Here is a 27,911-nt window from a genome sequence, read left to right as displayed (position 1 = left end):
AAACCGTAATGCACTAGAGTTTGCAATTCAATATCCGGAAGCAGCAGCAGCAATAGTCGACAAGCATTATGTCGACGATTATTTTGATAGCACAGACACTGTCGAAGAAGCCATAAGGAGAGCGAAAGAAGTGAAGTACGTTCACTCAAAAGGAGGGTTCGAAATCCGAAATTGGGTTTCGAACTCTAAAGAAGTGCTCTACAGTTTAGGAGACATGAAAGAAAATCAAGATATTCATTTCAATCGTGATAAAGAAACGGGATCTGAGCGCGTTCTCGGAATCATTTGGTGCCCTGGAATGGATAAGTTTTCTTTCTCTACGGAGCATCGAGAAGAATTAAGGCAGTATTTGTGGAATGGAGAAGTACCAACTAAAAGAATTGTACTGAGTTGTGTTATGGGTTTTTTTGATCCTTTGGGTTTGCTTGCGACATTCACTATCCACGGCCGTATTCTGATCCAAAGTTTGTGGCGCACCGGATGTGACTGGGATGATCGGATCGATGAAACGAATGCACGAGAATGGAATAGATGGATTAGCTGTTTACCAGACGTGGAGCAAGCCCGAATACCTCGAGCCTATTTCGGGGAGTGGAAAACGACGGAGATTGGGTCAATACAGCTGCACGTGTTTACAGACGCGAGCCTTCAAGCGTATGGATGTGCTGCATATTTTAGAGCAACAGTTGGAGAAGATGTTCGATGCTCCCTTGTGATGGCTAGAGCAAAAGTCGCACCGTTGAAGCGTCAATCAGTGCCACGCTTAGAGCTGATGGGCGCCGTTTTGGGAGCAAGGCTAATGCGATCGGTTATAGCAAACCACACTCTTTTAATACAAAAAGCTATTTGTGGACGGATTCTCAAACCGTACTTAGTTGGCTTCGTTCGGATCAGCACAACTATAAACAGTTCGTCGCATTTCGGGTAGGAGAAATACACGAGCTAACGAGTTTGACAGATTGGCGCAAAATCCCGTCAAAGTTTAATATCGCCGATGCATTGACCAAGTGGGGAAATGGACCAAATCTTGAACCCAAAGGGCCATGGTTCACTGGACCGACGTTTCTCCAGCGAAGCGAAGAATACTGGCCAGCTGATCCGCTCCCAGAAGCAAATGTAGCAGAAGAGAGAAGGAGTATGTTGTTAGTGCATGCGGCATCGTTAGCAGAACAAGTGATAAATGTTCACCGCTTTTCTAAATGGGATAGATTGCTCAGAGTAACAGCCACAGTCATGCGGTTCATCGGAAATTGTCGGAAGAAAATAGCCAAACTGCCCATATTGGGATCAGAGGCATCGGAGAACCAACGTCGGCTCATAATAGCAAAGCTCAATGTCATGAAGCGGCCTTTATTACAAGATGAGCTAAGAAGTGCGGAAGAAGTTCTTTGAAAGCTAGCACAAGCAGAAGGTTATGTTGAAAAGGTGCGGTTACTAAAAAGAAGGGAACTCGGAATTGGCAAACCGGTGGCGCATTTATCGCGATCGAGTTCACTGTACAAACTCACGCCGTTTTTAGACGGCCATGGCGTGCTGCGTATGGGAGGTAGAATGCAAAATTTTGTATCAGCTACATTCGATGAAAAGTTTCCAATCATTTTACCGAAGGCGCATGAGGTTACAGATAAGTTATTGCAAAAGTACCATGAGAGATTTGGACATGCCAACAGGGAAACCATATTCCACGAGGTGCGCCGAAAGTTCCACATACCAAAGCTAAGAACGACAATTTCGCGTGTGATGAAGAACTGTGCCTCGTGCAAGGTACATCGTTGCCGACCGGAGGTGCCACTATGGCTCCACTTCCTGTTCAGAGAATTACACCGGGGTTGAGACCATTCAGCGCAGTTGGTCTGGACTACCTTGGGCCAGTAGAAGTATCTGTTGGTAGACGATCGGAGAAAAGGTGGATCTGTTTGTTTACCTGTCTGGCGGTTCGTGCGATTCATCTGGAAGTTGTGGATAGCCTCACTACGCAATCGTGCGATTTATCTGTAAACGGGGTGCTTCAGAAGAATTCTTTTCCGATAACGGAACAAATTTCAGAGGCGCTTACAATGAACTAGAGCAAATTAATCAAAAGTGTGCAGAAGGAATTACAAGTACCAGCATCAAGTGGAATTTCAATCCTCCGGCCACACCCCACATGGGTGGCATTTGGGAAAGACTAGTGCGATCGGTGAAAGAAGTGCTCAAGGTTTTGAACGATGGAATACGATTAACAGACGAAATTTTGCGGACAGCATTAGCAGAAGCAGAACACATCGTGAATTCACGGCCGGTAACTTATGTGCCGGATACAGCGGAAGAGGATGCGCTCACACCGAATCACTTCTAACGTGGATCAGTCAGAGAACAGGATGGAATGCCCCAGTGTCCAGAACACATAGCAGGAGCGATGCGGGACGTGTACAAGCGTTCTCAGGTTTTAGCAGAAGAATTGTGGAAACGTTGGTGCAACGAATACCTGCCCACAGTTAATCCACGACCGAAATGGTATAGTGAGAACAAACTCGTACGCGTCGGAGACCTAGTTTTTGTGGTGGATGGTAACAACAGAAGGTGCTGGATACGAGGAATCGTAGAAGCGGTGTATGCTGGAACGGATGGCAGAATTAGACAAGCTGATGTAAGAACATCTAAGGGAATATTCAGACGTGCTGTGGCAAACTTGGCGGTTTCGAAGATTCAGGACAGTAAATCCGGATCCTCAGGAAAGGAAGTACCGGAGTTACGGGCTGGGGATGTGTTAACACCACTGGGCTAGTGACTGTGCGCCAGTCTATGAATTGAAGGAGAAGATAATGGGAATAATCGTTAGGACAAGAGATAAAAACAAAACAAGAAAAAGAGCAGTTAATGGTGGTTCGATACCTTGTAGAAGTTTATTGAATATTATTAAAATTTAAACTATTTCGCGGCTGTTTTGTACTAATCTTACAATTATTAGCAAATAAGATAGTGCTACATCACAGTAAGTCGTGCATAAATTAATTAGTAAGCTAAACATATTAATAATGAATTGAACTAAAACCAGGTCATATGCGGATATCAAAAGCATCGTAGGCACTGATTACAACAAAATTCGTAAATTAGCTAAAATTTGTCCTAAAGCAGGAAACTAGTGAGTATCCTAATTAACTATAATTATTTAAAATACATAATTATTATCCTGAATAAATACATAGGCTAATGTTGAATAGTTGAAGTACGGGGACCGGTAAATGTTCTGAAAATTGCACCACGAGTTTGCAGAAGAAACTAACTTTTGTAAGTAAATAAGGCAAATTTGTAGATAAATACTGATGTAAACCCTTTAAATTTCAGTTTGAGCTGTATAAATATACTGCTACAAGAAATTAAGTGCCGTTTCTGTATATATTCCGAACAATGAGTGAAAAGTGAGAAGTGGGATAGCTCACTTTTCACTGCTCATTGTGAAAAGTAAGTAGTGAGACGTCTCATTTTTCACTTCGCACTTCTCATTTTTCACAGTAAGAAGTGAGAGATGAGGAGTGAGACGTCCAGCTTCTTACTTTGCACTCATCATTTTTCACTTCTCATCAGTAATGCGAATTCTCAGTGTAACTTCTTAGCAATGTAAGCTGAAAATAATAAGCAAAAACAATCAGGAATAAAATAAACAAAAGACCTCTTTTCTCACCGCACACGCAACCCGCAGTGACAGTTCATTCAGCACTTCTCCGTTTTTAAAGTGAGAAGTGAAACGTCTTACTTCTTATTTTTCACTTCTCATTGCACACTTCTCACCATGAAGTGAGAAGTGCGAAGTTAGAAGTGAGAGGCCTCACTCTCGCTCCTCATTTCTCACTTTTCACAGTGGTTCTTTTTGCCAAACGACCATTAAGACCGAACGACTTATTCGGCCAAATGATTTATTCGGGAAAACGCCTTATTCGGCCAAAATACTTATTCGGCCAAACGACTTATTCGGCCAAACGACTTATTCGGCCAAACGACTTATTCGGCCAAACGACTTATTCGGCCAAACGACTTATTCGGCCAAACGACTTATTCGGCCAAACGACTTATTCGGCCAAACGACTTATTCGGCCAAACTACTTATTCGGCCAAACGACTTTTTCGGCCAAACGACTTTTTCGACCAAATGACATTTTCGACCAAATAGTCCTTTCTGCTAAACGACCGTTTCGATCTAACGAGATTTTCGGTAAAATGACCAATTCAATTAAATGACCAATGGTCTTCCCTTAATTTCAAATAGAAGTGGATTTGAAAGCAAGTAGAGGATAAAGACTGCAAAGAATTTCCTTTGGAATTTCGGAATATTTTCTCGTAGAAAATCAGTCTTAGATTTCAGTTAAAATCCAAAGAATTATTCATTTGAATCCGATTTTTGATCGGGGTAGGGCCGTTTGAACATAAATCATTGGACCGTAAGCAAGTTGGCGAAATTGTGGTATTTTGCCAATCAAACCATTAGGCCAAAGCTCATCTGACCGAAAGTTATTTGGCCGATTTGGATATGCGGTCGAAAAAGACGTTCGGCCCAACAGGTCATATGCCTGAAAAGTCGTTTGGTTGAATAGGTCAATTGGTCGAAAATGACGATTGGGCGAATGGTCGTTTTGCAGAAAAGGCCTTTTGGCCGAAAATGTCTTTGAAAAAAATAGACATACGGCCGAAAGTGTCGTTAGAATGAACTGGAAACTTCAACGAAACAGTTTTATTATCAAAAATTCCGTTTGGCAGAAGGAACCATTTGACCAAATTGCCGTCAAAATGGCGTTTGACAGAAGGAGCCTTGGAGCCAAATTTTCGAGATATTTGGCCATGTGATTCGGCCAAAAAACAGTTTCTGGAAAATGAAATTCGGTTAGATGACTTTCGGCTTAACGTGTTATTCGACCAAGTGCCATTCGAACAAATTTGGGGCCTTCCTTAGCCGTGCGGTAAGATGCGCGGCTACAATGCAGGACCATGCTGAAGATGACTGGATTCGATCTCCGGTACGGTCTAGGAAATTTTCGGGTTGGTAGTCGGGATAAAAGTATCATTGTGTTAACCTCATGATATACGAATGCAAAAATGATAACTTAGATTAGAAACTTCGCAGTTAATAACTGTGTAAGTGCTTCATGAACACTAAGCTGCCAGGCGGCAATGTTCTAGTGGGGGATGTAATGCAAATAAGAAGAAGCCATTCGAAAGTTTTTTTGGCCGAATATGCCATTTGACCGATCAACCCCTTTGGGCAAAACCTACATATATGGCCTACATAAATGTCGTTTAACTGAACCGGTCATTTTTCCTTAAATGATCGGGTCGACAATTTTGGACATATTACCTACACAGCAAATTACATTCGATATTTTTCCCGTTCGGCCAAATGATATTTTCGTACAAACGACATTTTCGGCCATAAAACCAATTCGACCAAACAACCATTTCGATTAAACGACCTGTTAGGACAAACGTCTTTATCGGCCAAATTACCCTTTCGGCTGTATGTTGCTAGCGGCCAAATTACATTTTCGACCAAACCGCTTTCGATTTAATGGCTGTTTCGGTCAATCTTCAATTCGGGCAATCGGCTTTCCGCTGAATGACTTTCGGTCAAACAATTCTTTTCTTTTTGAATAATTTCCCGAGGAGTTTGTAAAGATTTTTTTTATAGACAATACAAAGCTTTTCCGCTATAATTCCTAAAAAAATACTTCAAACCCCAAAAAAAAATTCATTTTTTGGAGAACATTTTAAAATTTTAGTAGACACAAACTGAGCAATTGAAACATTGACTTCGAATACCATTTATTTAGTCAGGTCACCATCACCACGCCATTAACTACCGAACGTCATTATTATTGCAAGAGATTCACCCCAGAAGGGTCAATCGCTTTCCCGTTGAAATGCTCAAAAGTGATCCCATGGGCCATGACACCCCCTCAACCGTTGCGTTTGCTTATACCACTACGTGGAATTATGTTTATGGGCGGAAACAAAATCTGGAACCGAGTGTTAGATCGGAACCCAGCGAACAAAGGCAGGCTCTGAGGTTTAAAGGTTTTACAGACCCTACCCCTCCCTTCCTTCTCTTAGCGTAACATATTTTGAAAAATGTTCCTTTTGTTTTGAATGTTTTAATTTGTTGGAAAATCATTCAACACACATTTATTTTCTTTCAGTTCAGATGGCTTCGTATTAAAATTTCAGGGAAGAAGATTTAATACATGGTTCCATGTTACCAAAATCAGGAACAGAGAGAATAAAAGTTCATTTAGAAAAATAATCCCATCTGTTCCTTACGATCAATTTATTGTCGTCTCAGGTGTTTCCATTTTAGCTGCTTCAATTTGTGCTATTTTCCACCCATAAAACCCTGCACCGGAAACCCGACATCAAAGATTGATCCAAGGAAAATGTTTGCTTTTGCGAACAAAATTCTTTAAGGTTCCCCCAGACCGAAACGATTTTACCGCCGCGTTGGGTCGCTGCAGACATTGTTCCATTTACGCTTCCATACCAACCACGACAGAATCTCAGTCACCAAGCGATAGAATCGCGTCGCGATTGTCGCATCGCATGTGTTTGGGGGAAGCTTTACACTTTTACTAGCGTTCCACTCACAGATTTTGCTCAATCACTCATTCCGGAGATACGTCGTTTTCTCGTTCGCAACTAAGGCTACAAAATGGACACACAAATCTCGTCCTGGATGCCGGGATCCCGTCTTTCATGCTCTAGGTCAAGGGTGGCAATAAATTTCTCGGTCGTCCGGTACACGTGCGTGACCCAAAAGTTAGTGTTTTGCAAATAAATGGTGACCCCTCCGGGGGCGCACGAATCCACTCGGTGGTGAGACTCTTCGGTCGTTCGGATTCTATTTTAAGTTTCGTTCTTGCACACGTGCGTTGTGTAAACTTTTCGCCTGAAGGTGTTTTTCCATTCCAAACTGAACGAGCATGAGGACGAAGATTCCCCCCCGATGGGTGGTTGTTTTCCGTTTCAATAAGTTTATGTTGGCAATAAAAAGTGGGACAAAAGTATGCTGGTGCTTTAGTTTAAGTTCCCCACCGACTTCATTTTGGAGTTTACAAATTATGCCAAGGGCAAGACAGTCATAATTCGCACTATGGTTAGCAGGAAATGGAAACTAATTGTAAAATGTGTGAACTGGAATCTAATACATAGGATAAAGAATTAAGTGCTTATTTATCATTCAAGTGTTTATTCCAGATTATAGTAACTGCTAAATCGGTAAACAGTTTGAACAGTTCGATTTGATATGTACATATGAAGAAAATTCTTAAGAACGATTATTTACAAGATCTGATATCTTATACAGAAAAGTGGTTCTTACGGAAATCGAAAATGTTGTTTTCCTCAACGCAGAACTTGAAAACCTTCGTGAATTATTTTTTCCCCCGAGCCAGACTCATTATTTCACTAAAGTTGTGTGACAACTGTGATGCTATATTTAGCAAACAAAGCTGAACCTACGCTAGCCGTCAGGGACATCATCGGATATAATTAATTATTTTACCACCCTGCTATTGTGCTTTTGAAAGTCGTAATGAAAAAAAACTTTGTTTTTGATGAGTTTGCTTCAAAACGCCGAATGTAGACTCGGTAGAGCCCCCCTCTTGGGTAGGCCATGACGGAATGAATCTTATCCAGACGATGATAAACACATTTTCTGGCAATGGGAACTTCAAAATTTCGCCAGATTGAAAACGGTGCCAAACCGAACGACATTTTCTGAAGAAGGAGAATAGGTCGTTACGCTGTTGAGTGACGGTTCAGTTTTTGTTATCGCACTCATCGTACACCTACTTAACATTATTGGGCGCTACACGCCGGTGCTGACTGGGGAAATGGCGAGACAGAATGAAATTGCAAATCTCATCAGAATGTTCATGAAGCAATAAAGTCTGCAAATGAAAGTGATGAATTTGGCCGAACAAATCATTATGACATTGTTCGGCAGTGATGGTGTCTTGTGATTAGTTTTCAACTTAATGGATGCGGACAATAACCCAAATATATTGAATAACAATAACCCAAAATTTATAAATAGCATGAGTTGAATGAAAAAAAAACTAAATAAATTCACCGAGAAATGATACTGCCTTTCAGCGAAGACCACATTATAAAGTGGTCTCGCTTTCAGGCACCAACTTTATATGGAGCTAATATGGTTCGAAATAGCATTTTTTCCATAATACCGGAACAAATATGAATTCCTTCTTTTGTCCTGTTAATCTTTCGATAACGAAGGGGGTGGGAAATAAAAAATAAGTGAATAAATTGATAAAATCGCAAAACTCAGCAGTTTTCTTAAAGAATTCTCTGGGAAATCTTAATATTTTAATATTTTTCCAATAAAATTCTGAATTCTCCTCTCAAATTGTAAAATAAAAACACAAATTCGAGAGGGGTGGACAGAAGAAGAAAATAAACTTTGGTCCTGGCCTAACTAACTCCATAACACGGACAGACAGACATTTGTTCAGCTCGTCGAGCTGAGTCGCTTGGTATTTAATATTTAACACTATTGGTCTTCTAGGCTTCTATAAAAACTTCGTTTGCGGAGTGAAATAATAGCCTTTCGGTACTAGAGCTGTGCGCCGCGGCCACCGACGATTTTTAAGCGCTGCCGCCACCGGTGTATTTTAGGCACGAGTACCAACCTCCACTCTTTTTGCAAATTTAAGTTCTCGATAATAAACAATGTGGGCTCGCTTGACTGTGTATATAAAACAGTAAAGCACATGTGACGATTGGGCAAATCAAGCATCAAAACGATGGGGGCAGCAGGGACTATGTCCAAGGACTTAATGACCCCTCCCCACGGCCTCTGCGAGTTAGGGGGCCTGCCTAGGACGTGATGGGGCTTGGCAGCAGGCTCTGTTAAACCTCTACAAAAAGCTGCATGTGTCCGCATATATCGTAATATTGTGAAAGCGAGGGCTGGCAGTCTGACATTCTACTCTCTTAGTAGAGCCGGGTGACACTGACGCAAAACGGCGAGTGGGCTAATGGTTAGGTTGTGTTCCGTCCCCTAAAACCGTGCCGGGCCTTAAAGCACGCTGTTCAATCCTGTTGGTAAACCTCCTTGCCAAGGGGGGTATGGTGAGGTCTCCTTCCAGGGAGGCGGAGAGCGGAGTGACGGAGGCTACAACTAGCAGCACCGGAGTCTCCCCAGCAGTGACGGAGTATAGCCCTATCAGCATGCTAGGCAAGCCACTACTCGGGATGTGGGTGGTCGCTTCGATATCATCGAGGTCGCGAACGCAAGACAGAACATCAGTAAGGAACTGAAACAGAACCTTCTGATGCTCCGCCAGGCTTTTCGACTCGCAAGACAAGAACAGGATGCGTTAATCAGGCGAGTGGTGGGAAGAGGGAAGGCCGACAAAGGTGCTCAAACCGATACCTTCTCCTTCCTTGGAGGAGTGACCATGCCCCAAGAGGCGATTGATTTCGCCCTCACATCCAACGAAGAAAAGACTGCGCCTAACCCGAAACGGCCCAGGCAGCAATCCAACGAAGGCGCTCAGAGCAAAGCCAAACGACGTGCGCCCAAAGTGATCATCTAGCAATTCGCTTTAAGATCAACTATGGCGTGTAACATCCGAGGTCCGGGGATCCCTGTCAGGTCTGTGGGTGGAGAACCAATCACTTCGACAGCGAAGTTTTCACCGCGGCCCTGAAATTGGAACCAACACTGAAGGTCTTAGCGGGGATGCATTGGTAGCGTGCGACGCCACCATGCCGAGGAAAGCCCTGCCGAGAAATGGCAGACGCCCGGTATCAGAACGTCGGCTCCAGGGGTACGTTTACCTCAATTTGGGAGATATGTGCCATCAATGGACGCCCGGTATACTGGTGGAGTCGCGAGATTGTGGCCCTTCGATCAACCTGCCTCAAGGTTAGATGAAGGACGCAACGTGCCCGCACCGAGGATGAAAGAGCGGACCGCCGTGAAGTGTTTCGAGCTGCGAAACTGGCCTTCAACCAGGCCATCAAGAGCAGTAAGATAGCGTGTTTCGACAAGCTATGTGAAGGAGCCAACGCGAATCCGTGGGGTGATGCCTACAGGATAGTTATGGCCCCCCAAACCCCCCAAACGGTCCCCGGATAGGTTAGCGAGGATTATCGAGTTACTATTCCCGTCCCGAGTCACAAGTCCCTGGCCTCCTGCACCGCAAGACAATATGGGTGCGGCCAAAATAATGGCTCCGGTGACGAACGAAGAGTTACTTGCGGTGGCCAAGTCCCTGGTAACGAACAAAGCTCCAGGGTCTGATGGAGTTTCGAACAGCGCTTTCAAGGCAACAATCATAGCGAACCCAAGCATGGTCAGGCTAGCTATGCAGAGATGCCTAGATGAGTGTAGATTATCCGAAAGATGGAAAAGGCAGAAATTGGTGTTGTTGCCGAAGGCCGGGGCCTATCGGCGCATAGACCAATCTGTCTTATAGACACGACAAGCAAGTTACTAGAGAGGATTATCCTCAAACAGGCTGACCCAGTACTCAGAGGATACGAACGGCCTGTCAAGCAATCAGTTCGGTTTTCGCAAAGATAAGTTCACGTTGGATGCTATTAGCTCGGTGGTAAAGACCGCCGAGATAGCAATCCGACAGAAAAGGCGAGGTATTCGATACTGTGCGTTAGTGTCACTTGGGATACCATCGCGCTCTCGTTACACCATCTTAGCCTGCCGGTGGGCCTGTACCTGATTTCGGAAAGCTATTTTCAGAACCGTGTACTATTATACGAGACCGATGCTGGTCAGAGATGCGTTCATATTACCGCAGGAGTTCCGCAAGGTTCAATACTGGGCCCAGTATTATGGAACCTTATGTATGACGGGGTTCTGGAGCTAAATTTCCCTACTGGTGTTAAGATCGTCGGCTTCGCCGATGACGTGACCTTGGAGGTATACGGGGAGTATATTCCCGAAGTAGAGCTGACCGCAGCACACGCGATCAGCACGGTGGAGGATTGGATGAGCGCTAGAGGTCTGGAGCTCGCTCAACATAAGACGGATGTGGTTATCGTCAATAACCGCAAGTCGGTTCAACATACAGTGATTCACGTGGGAGAAGTCGCGATCGCATCAAAGCAGAGTTTGAAGCTCCTTGGGGTCGTAATAGATGTCAAGCTGACCTTCGCCAGCCATGTCGACTATGCGTGCAAGAGATCTTCAACTGCTATTGCGGCATTATCGAAGATGATGTCCAACAGCTCCAAGGTGTGTGCCAGTAGACGTAGGCTACTGGCAGGCGTTGCCGTATCTATTCTTAGGTACGGTGCCCCGTCCTGGGAGAGAGCTCTGGGGGTAACCAGTTACCTGCGGAAGCTGGAGAGCACGTACCGCTTGATGTGTTTCAAAGTAATATCTGCCTACCGCACGACATCACACGATGCAGCCTGCGTGATAGCGAGCATGATGCCAGTCAGCCTGGTCATCCGGGAAGACGTGGAGTGTTTCGAGCTACGTGGCACCAGAGGACTCCGCGAACGCGAACGGGTGACTTCGGTTGCCAGACGGCTACGCGAGTGGGGTAACTCTTCTTAAGGTAGGTGGACCCACCGGCTGATGCCTAACATATTGCGCGTGGTGTGGAGACTTCATGGGGAAATTCACTTCCATCTGACACATTTCTTGTCAGGTCATGGCTGCTTCCGGCAGTACCTCCACAGGTTTGGACACGCGGAGAGCCCCGTCTACCCTGACTGCCCAGTTGTTGATGAAACTGCAGAGCACAAACTGTTCGTATGTCCTCGTTTCGCTGTCGAAAGCAAAGCTATGCTAGACGTTTGCGGTCGGGACACAACCCCGGATAAACTTATCCAGAGGATGTGCCAAACGGTGGAAGTGGATCGACTGCAACTACTCAGATTACTTGCCGCTTGCGTGAGCAAATGTTTACACAAAATTCGTAAAGGCATGTCCGTCCGCACAGCTTGCCAGCGGAACAGAGTCTCGCGCTCTACAATGATATTCCGTTTGGGGAAAAAAGTGTAAGTAACAAGACAGAACCGGTCCACCAACACCCACTGCCATTAGCGATGCGGATGAATCGGAATTGATAAATTGGATGGCTCGCAAAGGGTTCCCGGTGACAAGATACCGCATCATAAGCCGAGTCACTGCATACGTAAATAAATATACGCAGAAAGGCAAGTTCAAGGCCGGCTAACCAAGTGAGTATATTTAAATTTTATTCTAATGCAGCTATAATAGAATTCAAATGATTGATTTGCAGGTCGCTCATGGCTTTAAAGCTTTTTGCAACGGCACAAGAAACTTTCTTTTCGGAAGCCAGAAGGCGTCACTAATGCGAGTGCTAATGTTGTCGAACAAGATATAAGGAAATGGTTCCAAGAAGCTCACGGCATGTTCATTAAGGAGGGTATTGTAGAGGTTCTTAAAAAGGCTAAGTGTGTCGTGAATGGTGATGAATCCAGTTTTTATCTCGACCCAGCAGTAGATAACTTTATCGCTTGTCTCATATTACAATGGTTATTCCACCCCAGGAGTTCTGCGGAGACCACATCCCCTTCAGAAACTATGGAGATTTTTCTCTCCAAGGATTTATGGGAACTTAAGTCTCCTGCCGACTGTCCTACCTGGATACCTGACTATCATTTTTCTTAAATTCTGAACAAGTTTCTCTTCAGTAAATTTTGGAAATTCTTGCTCCATGAATTCTAGGAAGTTGATTTTTCAATCATTCTGGGTTCTTCCATCTCCAGAAATTCTGGAGAATTTCTTCATCAGGAGTTCTGAGGACTTACCTCTTCAGGAATTATTCCACCAAAAAAAGTAAAGAACTACAGCATACCCTTCGCCCCACCCAACCCAGCTATTCCTTTTTCTCAAATTCTCTGGACATCTTAACCCAGATATTTTGTAGAATTCTTCACGAATTCTGGAAATATCTGGGTCTGTGGAATATTATTACTTTACGTTTTTTGGAGAATGTCTCTTTCAAACTCTGGTAAATTTCTCCTACAAGAATTTCATCCACACAAATTCTCCAGAATACTCATCCAGGAATTATGAAGAATCGTTCTTCCAAAAGATCAGGGCAATTCTTCTCTCAGGAATGTTGAGAAATCCCTCCCCCAGAAATTAAGAGGAATTACTCCTTCCAAAATTTGTAGGAATTTATCTTCCGATGACACTGGCGAATTACTAAGATATTCTTCTCTCTGATAACTCTGGAGCGTAAAGCAATGTTAAAAGTACCTTATAGCCTATTCAGATTACGCCATTAATGACATAATAATTGGCGTTTCAGGGTAAATACGCTTTATGATGTCATTATTTACGTAATATTCCATACATTTTGCGCTGTCAAAAGATACCCGCTAAAAAGAGTCATGAAGAATTTATTACGAACAATTATTACGAGAGAGCTTTCGTTCTAACTGGGATGCAGGGAGAAATTCAACAAAACAAAACTGACAAGCGCCACGCTCTCTTTGCCAGAGAGAAAATTCTCTCTGTTTTCATTTCGTTTAGTAGTTGACAGTCATGCTCTTTCTGTCGCAGCAGGGTCGAATGCATGTTAGATGGAAATCTTCTGAGCGCTGAAGAATAACTCGGATTGTGATGGTTTTGTGGAAAGCATTTTATATGATGAAAAATAATGATGATAATTATTTATTCTCCACTTATTCAACATGAATTGTTTAAAAAAACAGATGCTCTCTAGAATAAACATAAAGTATTTAACTTAAACCTAGATTTAATAGAACAAATCGAATAAATTTTCAAAGTTCAAGGGCCAATGCGGAAGACAATTTAAAACGTAGGAATGGTTGTAAAACGAATATATTTGATGAATAAACATGATTTCATAAATTGTTTCAATTCTGCTCCTTGAATGACTTAATATACTTTAGTTTCAACATTTTACACGTGGGACAACTGTACGATTTGAATGGGATGTATATATAAAGTAGAATAACCTTAAATAAAACATGGATTGGTAATGCATTAATTCATCCAAAATCCAGTTTAAATTATATCACATTCACACGATTCGATTTTGTTAGAAGCTGTATCATTGATTGTCGAGTAGAACGCAATGGTTCAGTTTCCATTTTGAAAAAAATTAAATTGCTGAGTTGCCCTTCATACATGGAGATACTGGTGGAAATACATTTTAGTTCGATAATATTTCTTGAAAATTGGTCCAATCGTCCTTTTTTTTATTTATTTGTGAGGAATTCCCAAAAGTATCTAAATTTTCTATCAAATCTCCGTTCGATCATAGTACAGAATCAAAATACTTTTTAAACTTAAAAATAAATTGAGGAATAGTCTGATTCCCCGAAGAACGGCGCACCCAACTAATAAATTATCATTATCCTTAATGAGAGCTTCAAATATTCTTCGAAAATTCCTTTTCATATTTTTTTTTATATTTTTTTTCGTGGAAACTTTGTTCAGAAAAAAATGTTCGATTGTCGCCACACAAATGCTTGATTTCGCAAATTAAATTTTAAAACTCTCCTTGAATTCAACCCTGTATTAGCGTGCAAATGAGCAAACATGGAAACGTCAAGATATATTATCTTGCTGCAGTCTGAACACCTCGTAATAATTGGATACCCTCTCACTTAACAAAGTCATAAATAGCCCAATCTGAATAGGCTATTATAGCCTATTCAGATTGGGCTATTTTTAGTTAAAGAATCTGAATTTCGAACAAAAAAAAGTTTCATCATTGGGTGTGCAGTTGAGTTTGGATAAATCTCATGTTGAGAAATTGCAGTTAAATATGAATGTCATAACAAAGTCGCTTATTACGTGGTTTGTTTATTTATTATGTCTGGCCTTTGTGCTCATTAAAACAATTGTGTTGATCACAAAAAAAAACAAAGAGAAACCAGGAAGTAATGGAAATGTTCCATTTTCCATCTCACTGAACATATATTCATCTCATCGCAAAACAAAGAAATACTTCACCGATCTTGTCGCTTCTTTTTGCTAACACGCGTGATCACTGGTGAAAAAATCACAAAAATAAGAAACAAACCAAATTCCTTCTCATTGCTTTGTTTTTGATGGGATGGACATAGGAGCTATGGGATGAAGTACCGAACCGTTCCCCTATTTACAAAGCTATGGAAATTGGGATAAACCGAGGAATTGATAAAATCGAACCGCGTAAAAAACGACCTTAGTGCACAATATAAATTATGCCTAATAAATTATGCCCAAATATTTGTAATATTTTTTGTTCGGCACCCACCGACGAAATATTTGAATGACAATTTTAAACCATGCCGATCCGAGCCGCCGTCGGCTCAAAGTAGATCGGTGCACAGGTCCATTCGGTACAACTTTGTGAAAGACTGGCTGATTCGGCTCTTCATTTCAACAGTTCCAAATTTGATCCTATCATTTGTTTCTTATTTCTGTATTTTTTTTAGCAGTCATCCGTATGCTGACAAAAAGATCTAATGAAATTATTCCTTCATTACTTTGTTTATAGAGCAGACGTAGTCAGATTGGAAAATGGAACATTTTCCTACATAATCTTAGAATTGGGAATTAACAAGAAAATTAACCTTCCATTTCTTTTTGCCGAGCAAACGTGGGTGGAAAATGCTACAGTCCATTTCGAAGTTGACTTTCATCTGGTGAAAAGTCATTCTGACTATGCCAGGATCCAGAATCGACGAAGCATGACCGACCCGGCCACCATTCAGCGAAGCCATTCTGGTTTTTTTTTGCAAACAGCGTGAAGTTATTTTTACCTAGCATGGGGGAGGAATCCTGCTGAGAGATACTTTCTCACTCCTAACAGTACTAACTAACTGTGTGGCTTTGCAAGCTAAAAGTCTGTGAGTCGTTTAGCTATTTTGTTATAGGGGAAAATTTGGAAAACTATGTCCACAGTCTAGAGCAGTGTTCGCGTAGTCACGATACTAGATTCCTCGTCGTGATACGGGTAGAATGCACACGTTCACTCTGTAAAACAACGCTGTTCAGTTAATATGTATCTAGAAAGACTAGAATAGTTGGCCATGTCAATTTTAACTGGACATCATCATTTCTATTACTCAACTAGTTGACCCGACAGGCGTTTTCCTGCATAGTAGGCGAAAATGCGCGTTGTGAACGACCCATGCGAAATTCCATACAAAATTTAGTTTTACTTTTTCACAAATTACTCAACTTTATTCGTGATTTTTGCCTGATGCAATATTATATAAACTCGTCGGAAACTATGAAAAACATATCTGCTGGAGGAATGAAGAAAATCTATCCAGCCGTTTTCGAGTTATGAGAATACACTGACCATTTTTTTATATATACAGATATCATAGTTGACTAGTCAGTAAGAAAAACAAAATTGAATTGTGTAAAGTCAGGACCACCTTCAAAATTGCATAATATTTGAATATGGTATTACATAATTATTGTTGAGAATTGGATTGCACGTGTTGAAAGAATTCTAGAAATAAATATAGAACAATCATAATGACTTTGTGGTTTATTGAATTATTATCTAAATTGGCAGCGTTATCAGTTGATTTGCAGCAAACATAGCGAAAACAGCTATGGAAAATTATGGACGAGAACAGCTTCCCTGGAAAGCTTACCAGACTGATCAAAGCAACGGTGGATGGTGTGCAAAACTGTGTGAAGATCTCGGGCGAACACTCCAGTTCGTTCGAATCGCGCCGGGGACTAAGACAAGGTGATGGACTTTCGTGCCTGTTGTTCAACATTGCGCTAGAAGGTGTCATGCGGAGAGCCAGGTGTAACAGCCGGGGTACGATTTTCAACAGATCCAGTCAATTTATTTGTTTCGCGGATGACATGGACATTGTCGGCCGAACATTTGCAAAGGTGGCAGAACTGTACACCCGCCTGAAACGTGAAGCAACAAAAGTTGGACTGGTGGTGAATGCGTCAAAGACAAAGTACATGCTTGTGGGTGGAACCGAGCGCGACAGGGTCCGCCTGGGAAGCAGTGTTACGATAGACGGGGATACCTTCGAGGTGGTCGAGGAATTCGTCTACCTCGGATCCTTACTAACGGCTGACAACAACGTTAGTCGTGAAATACGAAGGCGCATCATCTGTGGAAGTCGGGCCTACTATGGGCTCAAAAAAAAACTGCTGTTAAAAAATTCGCCACCGCACCAAATGTGTCATGTACAAGACGTTGATAAGACCGGTAGTCCTCTACGGGCATGAAACATGGACAATGCTCGAGAAGGACTTGCAAGCACTCAGAGTATTCGAGAGACGGGTGCTCAGGACCATCTTTGGCGGTGTGCAAGAAGACGGTGTGTGGCGGCGAAGAATGAACCATAAGCTCGCCCAGCTCTACGGCGAACCCAGTATCCAGAAGGTAGCTAAAGCCGGAAGGGTACGATGGGCAGGGCATGTTGCAAGAATGCCGGACAGCAACCCTGCAAAGATGGTGTTCGCTTCCGATCCGGCAGGTACGAGACGACGTGGAGCGCAGCGAGCGAGATGGGCAGACCAGGTGCAGAACGACTTGGCGAGCGTGGGGCGTATTCGAGGATGGAGAGATGCGGCCTCGAACCGTGTATTGTGGCGTCAAATTGTTGATTCAGTGTTATCTGTATAGATGTAGACTAAATAAATGAATGAATGAATAGCGAAAACAGCAAAGAAACTACTTTGAAACCTCGCAGTTAATAAACACTAAACACTGAGCTGCGAGGCGGCTCTGTCCCAATGTGGGATGTAATGCAAATAAGTAGAAGAAGAAAGCGATCTTAATGCAGCGAAAACGGAAGAGCAAGATCAAGGAAGAGATCAGAGTCACCGTTCAAACTGTGAAGGACAATATATACATTTTTATGCGGAATCTTTTTTTTTTATTTAATTGAGGCCGATAAAAATATTTAAATACTATTTTGTCCACCCCAAAATAATATTTTGAGGGGGCAACAACAAAAATCGGATAAATTTGAGGATTTTCAAAACATTATTGATCAAACCCGAGGAGTTTTTAGATTTTTTTTTTATTTTAATATTTTTTTTATGTGTTTAAGTATAGAAAACGTGTGTGGTTTTGTATGCAATAAGGTAAGCGGCGATTGATGAAGTTTTGAAGGAGGTGTTTTTAGAAATAATTAAAGCTGATTTATGTATTATTTAATTTTATTTATAAATGACATTCTATACAATTCACATAATAGCGTAAGCTTTTTTAACAGAAATTAACCTAATTATTTACGTTTCTCGATTGAGGATAAGGATATACCATATGATACCCTGGTGGCGTTTGGAACAACCCAACTGGGCGCAAGTATCCGCACTGGTCCAGCTGCCAACCAACATAGTGGGGAATCCCCGCAGGATTTTGCGGCACATATCTCGTATGCTCTTGGACGTAATTTTGGCTAAACATTCGATTGAAGCGCTGCTGATCGTCACTTAGCCAATGCGCTGGAGTGTAGTTTCCCGAAACCGCCTCGGGGAGTGCTTCCATATTACACTGGACTTCGAACGATCGACTAAGGTCCCGTTTCCAATAGTCGTACTGCGAGTTGCTTCCCCTAACCTTCAACTTGCATCGACACTTGTGCAGTGCACGTTGACAACCCTTACAGCTGTCCGCACTGGGTGAGGAACACCGACTAAGAGCACTTCCACTTTCCTGTGACATCGATGAATCCGAATTACTCGAGTCGTCCGATTCCGATTCTCTGGAGCTTCTGAATCCAATATTTTTTCGTAACCTGAGTTCTGGTTGATATGATTCCTCACAATCTGCATCGTAATCATTATCGTCTAAATATGTCGAAAGGTTGAGCGACATTTTGTACATTGCTTCAACAGGATGCTAAGTTCTTCTATTTTACCTTCAAATCAGCATCACAATTTAAACAACATAATATAGGTATGAACCTCTTGGCAACTATACCAATGAACGTAGGAAGCATATACAACAGGTATGTATCTGATTGATAGGTACAAATGGACAAATTAGTTTTGTTTTTTATTTTCATTCATGGGTCAATCCGTTATTGGAATTTTGGCAACATTTGAACTTTTAGAATTTGTTTGTTTATTGCTTATTATTTTCAATTCTACGTTACATTTCGCATGACCGTCAAGCTAGTTGATTACCAAATTCGTACCTATGAATATCGCCGTGGATTTTGAACGTACTTCAATATTTCCTAGAAAATTGGTGGCCTGCTGAATAGACAATAGATTTTTTTTTAAATCTTTGAAAAACTTACCAATTGTATCGCTACTGTAATGTTCCAAGTATCTTTCTAAGCTATGTTTGTTTTTCGATGTTCGTCAAAATTTCCCATACTTTTTTGTACTACATTCTTTAAATTGCTTTAAATGTTAGATAACTCTACCTTGGAAATTTTTAGCCCGGTAACATATATAAAACTCTATACAGGTCGGACCCGATTATCCGGAGTATCGAGCATTTTTAACTCCGAATAATCGAATTACCACAAAAAAAAATCAAATCTGCAATTAAATAATAAAAAACCTATGTTTTATTTTATTTCCGGTGGTGTAGTCAGAAATTATTTAGGAAAAATCATGATTAATTCACCTAGCGGAATTGGTGACTTTCTGGTGTATTATGGAAAAATAGTATTTTTGCCATAACTTTTGAGTTCATAGCCGATCCAGCATATTTTTAATATGAAATTATAATTCCCATTTGAATGCAATTTGTTGCTTGAGAATAGTTGCCAAAAAATAGATGGATTATTTACGGGCTGTTTGTACAAAAAAAATAGCATTTTGGCCATTACTTCTGAACCCAAAGTTTGATCTGGTGCTGATAACGCATTGCCACTTGTTTTGCACATGGTCCTCAATGACAATTTTACTAGAACAAAGCGTTTCATCATGCCTCTTTCGCATTTGTATCAGGCGACGAGCAATTTTTTTCATGTCTTGTTATGATCTTGTTAGCCTTATGCTGCTCGTATATCGTCGTTAATGATCAATTGAGAGTGAATTCCGCAATCCTGGCTATGTACCCAAACACATAGTTCTGTGTTGGCGAGGTTACGTTTTCATCTATCGAATGAGCGACTGCTTCGTGAGTTATGGAACCTCATTAGATTGATATAAATAGTAAATCTGATGTTGTCTCAAATAAAACAGCTTAATTGACAATCGATCAAGTAATTGCACGGAAGAAAAAGAGAGGAAAAAGACATAAAATTATTCATGGAATTAAGAATAAATATATAGAATACCAGCGCAATCAACGTGGGTTCATTAGTGATGGTGGTAGCGAAATGGTGATGGTTTTTTTTTTATTTTATTAATGTGTTTTTTTAATTCTAGGATTAAGTTCAACACAGGGATGAAAGGGAACTGGAGGAGTTCCCTTTGTGGGCCAACCTTGGGTCCCGCCGATGGTGATTTAGCAGTGCTGTATATAAGAGAGGGTCGGCCAGAGGGGCCGCCCTGCGTGCCAACCAAGGGCATCGCCATTTGTCGTTGTAATTTAACTAAAACTATTTAATCCTAATACTTTAAAATTTTGCAGTAATAAATCAAATGCACGGTTGAAGACAGTTAAAAATAAAACAATGACACTTAAAACGATGGTACACAATGGAGTTGGATACGGGCGATCGACGTGGATAGGGTCATTTTGGTCCTGGTCAGTCCTGTGAGGGTTGACCTCCTACTTTGCCTTCCTTCGACTATGCATTCCCCTGGTTCCTTTAGGGCTCCTGCTTGAAATTAGCCTTGTTATGATGTTCTGCTGTGGTCCTACTGATGCGCTGTTCTCCGGTGGTAATGTTTGCCTCTGAAGGTTGAAGTTGCAGTTGAGGCCTTATCCGTTAGCTCCTTGCCAAAATTTGCCAATTTAACAGAAATCCTTTTACTTTTCGGCCTTTCTTTAAGTAAAGGATCAGAACGCCACTTGGTTTAAGTGTGACGATATTCAGAATCCGAAAAAATCGGAGGGAGCCTGAAAAAATACTCGAAGAATTTTTATCGATGTCCTTCAATAAAGCAGTGAAAAAAAATCAAATGCGAATTGGCATGTCTGTTGGTTTGGCGAGGTACTGTTGCGGATGGGGAAGGTCGATGAACCCCCCCCCCCAGCCGAATCGGAACGATGATCACTGGGGGGAGTGGGACTTATATTTAGGAAATGCTCGTTCGCCTGATGTAAAAGGCCTCATTCCCGAGGCTTCACGTTATGAGCTATCGGGGTGCTAGACTTCGTGAAAGGCGTTCTTCGTTCTTCGGCGTCCTTCAGGAAGCAAAAGATGGCAGCCATTGCAGCTTCGTCATCCGCCAGTGCGTCCCGAATGCTACCCGGTATTCCGTAAATATTTCGGGGGTAGTCATATTTGGGACATCGACAGACAAAATGCTCTACGCTATTTTCCGTGTCACATAGTTCACAAATGGACCGGAAAGGGCCCCCACCAAAATTGTGAGAGACCCTTGTGTGGCCAGTCCGGAGCCTTGAGATGACCTGCTGCTCTTTCTGGGTGGCTGGTTCATTCCAGGAGTCGGTGGTTCCCTTAATTTTCCTAAGGAAGAACCCCCTGTTGCTGCTCCATATCCGAGCCCAGTCCTGGCCGACGACGCTCTTCGTCCATTTCTTAACGTCGGCCAGCGGGACGGAACGGGTGTATAATAGGCCCTCATGTCCGACACTAGCCAGGGCGTCGGCCTCGTTATTTCTCCTTATGCCGCAATGGCTGGGGATCCAGGCAAAGGTGGTACCGGGTATCATCCCAGAAAGTATTCCCTGGATCCAGGGGTGCTTGGGTGTCTCGCTTTGGAGGGCAGAAACCACGCTTGCAGAGTCCGTGAGGACCACGATTGGTTTATTTGCTAGGATAGTGGCCGCAACAAAGACGGCGGCGGCTTCAACGGAAAAAATGTTGCACTGGCGTGGCAGGCTCTCCGACCTGGCCAGATTGGGTCCGTAGACACCGAAGCCGACTCCACGGCTGGATACGGAACCGTCAGTGTACCGGATCTCGCTGTTCCGGAAACGTGTTGCGAGCAGTTCTGAAACAGACCGTCGGAGTTCCTCAGTGTTGTCTCCCCTTTTAAACCGCGAGGCGATGGGGCGGTCGATGTTTACTGAGGGTGTCAGCCAGCCCTTCGCTCCGTGCCAGTGAACCCGCGCCAGTGGGGGGAAACTGGTACCGGCTACTCTTCTCAGGATCCGGTCAGCCTCATCAAGGAGAGGGATCCTGACTTCGCCTGAGGTAGAGGCAGCGAAAGAGGCGGCTTTGCGGCAAATGGCCATTAAAATACGGTGCCGGAAAGGAAGGATGCCAGCGTCCACACATGCAGCTTCAGCGGGAGTGGACGGGAGTAAACCAGAGGCTGTCCGGACGTAGCTGTTAAAAACAGGTGAAAGGATGTTGATTAGGCTTCGGTAGGCAGGGCATGTATGCTCTAGGTCATAGAGCAGGCGGCTATCGATAATGGCTTATCCGACGTTTAATCTTGTGCTCCTGTTGTTAGTGCGGTGTTTTTAGAGAGTTTTGATGAGATTAACGCGGGGAGAGTTTCCGGTCGATGTCGACGCCGAGTATACGGACGATCTTCCGGTTGGGGATGGCCTCCGTGCCGAGTTTTATGGATGGACCCGCTAACTGATGCCGGCCGCTGCATACGTGTCCCCGGACACATTTACTGGCGTTCAGAACAAAGCCGACGGATGAAGCCCAGCGAAAGATGGTGCTTACTGCAGCCTGAGTTCTGATCCTGGTCCTTCCAGGTGTTCTACCAGCTACGACCAACAAGATGTCGTCTGCGTATACAAACAAATATACATTTGCGGGCAGAACGTTGAAGACCCCGTCCATAGCGATAAGGAAAAGTGTTACCGCTATTACCGACCCTTGGGGGACGCCAGTTTCCTCAGGATACTCGTTCGAAGCTGTTCCGCCAATAAGCACTTGGAAGGTTCGTCGAGAGAAGAAGTTCTTGATGAAAGCAAGCATGTTGCCTGTGATACCCCAATCTTGTAATTTTCTAAGGACCAATGGGGTCCAGGTCCGGCTAAAAGCCTTGGCGATATCAAGCGACACTAGGTCAACATGCTTGCCTACCTCATACGCTTCTTGGAGCACACTGCCCAGGTTGGCAAAGTATGTGCTGGTGCCATATCCTGGGCGAAAAGCGTGTTGACGGTGGTAAAATCTTCCGTCAGCTTCTAGTTGGCTTCAGCTTCTAAATGGTGGATGGTGAAAATTTTTAAGTGGTAGAAGAATTTGTGTATCTTGGAACATAAGTGACGCGCGATAATGATGTTTCCCGCGAGGTGAAAGGCATATTGCAGCTGCAAATTTGGCTTATTACGAACTTCGTAACCAGCTTAAGTCCCAGAGTCTGCAAACGAACAAAACGAACAACTCTGATTCTTCCGTGAAACATGGACGTTAAAGGAGGCCGATCGAAGAGCTATCGGAGTGTTTGAGCGTAAGGTGCTGCGGACAACAACAGGAGAACGGTATCTGGCGGCGTCGCATGAATAACGAATTGTGACAGGTGTATAAAGGGCTGGATGTTATTAAGCTTATACAACACATTCCTTATATGTACAACATTTATTGTATATTACCAAGAAATTATCTAAACACTCATTGGCCATTCATTAAGAAATTCAGGAAGCAAAATCCAAGTTTTTTTTATTATCATTTATCAGCATATTGCTTTAAGAACTATCAATAATTAATTGCACAACTAATTTGTTCCATTAGTGAAGAAAAAGGCAACGTTGGTGTCTACAATAGCACTGTTGATTGATTCCGTATTGGACCCACATTTTCTCAGCAAAGTAGCTCAACTATAGGTGCAAGGAAGTCATTTTTATTAAAGAAAATCATTGTTTCAATCGTTAAATTATACACAATTACTGAAATTCTCATCTGAACCTATGAGTGCTACCTCCACTCAGAGCGTTAATGAATAAAGCTTCCAATAAATAATTAAATTGGTTTTAATCATAACCTATGATAACTCTATGATTAAAGATTATGATTAATGATTTATTCATTATTCATTTTTGACAATGAATAATGATTATGATTAACGATTAAAATATCTTTTTTACAATGATTAACGATTATGATTAATGAATAAAACGCTTGGAGTATGATTAACGATTACTGATCGTGATTAAATGTTGACACAACATGTGTATGATTATTGATTAACGATCGATATGATTAATTATTAATGATTATGAATAATCAAATTGAATGATTTGCATAATGATCAATAGTCAAGAAACCTTTCTTCCAAATTGGGTTATTAAAAGGTATAAAAATTATATGATTATGATTAAAGATTAATGAATAAAAGCGATATATGCCATGATTAAAATTGATGATTAATGAATAAACTCTAAACAATTATGAATATGATTAGTGATTATTGATTGAATGTAAAAATCTATGATTAACGATTAGTAATTAATGATTAAATCATATTTTTTGTATGATTATGATTAATGAATTATGATTAAATAACCCATTATTCATTAATCATGATTAAATCTATGATTAATCACTAATGCTCTAAGGGTACTAATTTAAGTTATTAATAATGAAAAAAAATCAGCCAAAAAACAAATTTACTCAAAAAATTTCAAATCAGATCGTAATTTTATTTCGTCCAATTCTGCAAAAATTTTAACCTTGTCAGATGACCTGAACATGAACAACAATCAATTTAATGTATATAACCACTTCACATATTTTCACAGATAACTGAATTTTGTAAATAAGTCAAGACTTCCGAAAAAACCCAGATTAATCCACCTAGCGGTGATGGCGCCTTTCTCGCGCAAAAGGTAATAAATGTAGCCTTTACGCTTACACCTCGATGATGTACAAGAAAGGCAAAACAGTTACACCGTCTAATGTTATGATAGAAAATTTACACTAGTAGACGACAGATGGCGCTGCCAAAAGTTTCTCGAATTTCCTATGTTCGAATTTTGACTTTCGGACAATTTCATAGTACTATGAAACTGAACGAAGAGCATACTTACGCCTAAATGCGTGCAACACGAGCATCTTTATAGTACGATGAAACTCTTAATGGGAGCAAGCCGCGGATAAACTTAAAAAATATTCATAGATGCAAGGCATTTTTCATAACACATTATTGTTCTATGTCACTATATCTCATCACTATTTTAATATTATCTATTTTTAGCAATTTGCAATAATTATGAAATTCAATAGTGATCAACAGCGTTTTAGTCTCTGTCGGATGCAACTTGTTGCAAGAAAATCAGTTAAGAGTTTCTATGTGAAAATTTGGCTAATGTTTTTATGGCATTTGTGCACACACACGCACACACATACACACACACACACACACGGACAGACAGACATTTGTTCAGCTCATCGAGCTGAGTCGAATGGTATATAACACTATGGGTCTCCGGGACTTCTATCAAAAGTTCGAATTTGGAGTGAAATGATAGCCTTTCGGTACAACTTAGTTGTACGAGAAAGGCAAAAAATGTCCACTCAAATTCTATTTGAGATTCGTGGGTGTTCATGGATGGAGTTTGGAGTTTGGTGTTCAGATAGAGTTCATATCTTTTCGAGGAAAAGATGTTATGGTGGAGTTGATGATCAAAACAACATAGATACATTGCATATATCCATTTGATATCTGAATGTATTTATGTGGGGCTTACTGTGCTGAAAATCACCTCAAGATGTGGTCTGAGCTTCTTGTTATAGGGTCTTTGGATGCACAGTAGAGCACAGTACCTTCTTTCTCCAGGACTCAAAATGTTTTCATGTATGGATTAAAAATAGTAACAAATAGATGAAGACATGTTTCTTCCATAAAAGCACTGCCGGACAGTGGGAGATAGTATGAAAACACACACACATACACAATTGCAACAGCTTAATTGACAATCGATCAAGTAATTTCATGGAAAAAAAGAGAGGAAAAGGACTTAAAATTATTCATGGAATTAAGAATAAGTATATAGAATACCCCTACTTCAGCCCCTGCCATTCCAGCTACGTTCATGTTTCTTCAAATAATCATATTTTGTGTGAATATAATAGTAATGTATTCGATTCAATTCATGAATTTTATAATCAAGCGTATAGTCAGATTTCAATATTCAATACAACCTCTTTTTCAACCCCTCTCTCGTAATCAGACACGTCCCATATTGTAAAAATAATCATATAGTATATTATAATATTGGAAACAAAAAATTAAAATTAAAAATCTAAGAGAAAAAATACTTCGGATAATCGAGTTTCCAGATTGCATATTTTTTGTCCAAAATTGGAAATTATTTTGTTTGACACTAGCAGACCCGACGAACTTCGTTTCGCCTAGAATTGATTTATTCTCTGATTAATTCTTGAGTTATGAAGAAAAAAAAACCTCTGCATACAAATTTTGTTTGTAAATCATAAATTTGTTCTTGAGACAAAGTTTTGATTTTCTGTTTATAAGTGGATATAGAAACATAATATATTTGTTACATTTGGCTTATAAAAGTTATTTTTTGATCTAGCAGAAGTCCTAAATATTTAGCTTCGCTAGACCAATTAATTGGAACTCAAAATTGTCGAAATCCTGAGAAATATTTTTGGGAATTTTCAACATTATGATAAATTTCAATAAAAAAATTTCTTGAGTTAAGACGTGATTTCTAAAACCTTGATGAATGTACTAAAATAGTCTTGAAGCACAGACATTATTCAACTGTTGAGACGCCACGGAATATTTTAAATTTCTGTGCCTTCAAAAATAGCTTATAACAAAAAAACCAAACTCTATCAAACGGAATTTAATGAATCCTAGGATTCAAACAGAATGCCAATAATAACCAGAAATATTCTTTAATGAAATATACAAGATTTGAATTAGATATCTTTCTACTCTCTGGTCTGTCGAAATAAAACTTAAAAATATTTAGCGTCAAGTAAATTCCCGGTCTCCCTGAGTAAATAATTTATGTTTGGTACGTCTATTAATGACAATGGCGATTCAACCACAGACGCTATCAAGACGATCATTTTTGTAGATGACATAATTTCGATCTCTTTTGACGGAGAGTTAAGGTTTGAAATATGTTATATTGTAAAGTTTTAATGGCAATATGCACATTATGAACTGTTAGGAAGTTGAAAAATTCATCTTTCTCACCCATCCCCTTTAAGAATTTGAAAAAAAAGAATGCCTGAGTCCATTGAAACGAAGTCCAATAACAATTTGTTGTGTGAGCTTTATACCAACCTGAACGGCTTCAGTTTTGATATTTCCTTTGAACATTGCATCAATCATGTGATGCAATTGTGCAGTTAGAAAATCAAAATCGGCATGACCGTTATTTTCCTTTGGGAAATGGATATAAAGCTCATTTTGAGAATAATATACCCCCTAAGGCAATAACTATAATAACTTTTTACTTTTTAAGTTTTGCGAAAACTTAACCAGTGCGAAAACTACAAGCAGTACTCCATAATTGCTCTTCAAAGTGCATGTACATATGTAGTTTCTCAAACGAAAAAATTCCATACATTCCTGAACAATTTTTTTTCGTATTTTTTGTCAGAATACGTATTTTTGGAAAAGTATTCAGAATAAATAAAAATCTCATTTTGGCCATATGTGACATACATATGCAGCAATACCAGCAAAACCAGGTGGTAGTGAAATGGTGCTGGATGGTGGAAAAATTTTAGTTTAAGAAGAATTTGTGATACCCGCGATGTGAAAAGGCGTATTGCAGTTGCAAATAGGGTTTATTATGGATTTCGTAACCAGTGTAAGTCCCATAGTTTGCGAACCAAGACGAATTTGCGCTTTACATTTCTCTGATTCATTCTGATTCATTATGATTCAACATCGTTTATGAGTGACTGGAAAGGATTTGAAGTCTTTA

The 27,911-nt window shown here is 41.1% G+C and overlaps 1 protein-coding gene across 1 annotated transcript in view; it reads right to left on the bottom strand.

Moving 5' to 3' along the window:
- LOC134213578 (facilitated trehalose transporter Tret1-like) overlaps positions 1-27,911 on the bottom strand; it is a 444,771-nt gene that overhangs the window by 402,711 nt on the left and 14,149 nt on the right. The gene's annotated exons all lie outside the window — the stretch shown is intronic.

This window comes from Armigeres subalbatus, chromosome 2 (genome assembly GCF_024139115.2).
Source record: "Armigeres subalbatus isolate Guangzhou_Male chromosome 2, GZ_Asu_2, whole genome shotgun sequence".
In the NCBI taxonomy this organism is placed as follows: Eukaryota; Metazoa; Arthropoda; class Insecta; order Diptera; family Culicidae; genus Armigeres; species Armigeres subalbatus.
The sequence above is the reverse complement of the archived record's forward strand: the minus strand, read 5'-3'. Positions and strand labels throughout refer to the sequence as shown.